The sequence below is a fragment of the Solanum pennellii genome, chromosome 7 (genome assembly GCF_001406875.1).
Source record: "Solanum pennellii chromosome 7, SPENNV200".
Lineage (NCBI taxonomy): Eukaryota > Viridiplantae > Streptophyta > Magnoliopsida > Solanales > Solanaceae > Solanum > Solanum pennellii.
The window spans coordinates 40,739,226-40,740,305 of NC_028643.1; positions in this window are offsets into that span (position 1 = coordinate 40,739,226).

Genomic DNA, 1,080 nt, shown 5'->3' on the forward strand with positions numbered 1-1,080 from the left:
CTACTATCCTGGTGTCGGAACGTGACACTCCGATCCATCTACTATCCTGGTGTCGGAACGTGACACTCCGATCCATCTACTATCTTGGTGTCCGAACGTGACACCCGATCCACTACTATCCTGGTGTCGGAACGTGACACCTGATCCACTACTATCCAGGTGTCGGAACGTGACACCCGATCCACTACTATCCTGGTGTCGGAACGTGACACTCCGATCCCCTAATACTACGTGTCGGTTCGTGACATCCGATCCATTAACCTCATTCTTTTAGTTCATCAAGCCTTCTTTTATGCCAAGACATCATCATTAACAAAGAGGTTTTAAGGTTTAAGATTCAACAGCCTCATCATGCTAATTCATCACAATTATATAATCACATCATGCATGCACACAATTAAGCATATAGGAGATTTTACAATACGACCCAATGCATATCATTCGCTATTAAGAGTTTACTATGAAATAGCATAAACCATAACCTACCTCCACCGAAGAATCGAAGTCAAGCAAGCTACTTCTCCAATACTTTCCCTTTCCTCAGTGCTTCTGAACCTTTTCAATCTATCAAATATATATACATAATTTGTAAGTGAAGATTCTACAAGCACTCACATTAACCTTTGTCTAGCCTTAGACCCAAAAACTCGCCTAATTCTATAATTAACCTTTCTAAAGTTCAAACNCTTTCTAAGTTCAAATCTAAGGATACACATTAATTCCTCCGATATGCATAACCTTAATGATATTATGTTTACTATTATTATTATTTTCCTTACCATAACTACAGCAGACAATTACAATACAATTTTAATCCACCAAAGCCTATAAATTCATAACACACTAAAGTCTGTTTTCTTTTATGTAACATGTCAATTGCTGCTAAAATGTTGCAGGCAGCAACATCATATTGCCGCCACGTAGTCACAATTTTCCCATATCCCCTTTTTCCCATTTAATTAGTATAATATTCTATCATGGCTAAAATATCAACATATATCCCTATCATCAATACATATGTATAGCGCAATATTAAGCTGGTCGAGTTTTACCTGAAGGCCCACTTTACGATCTTCTTCG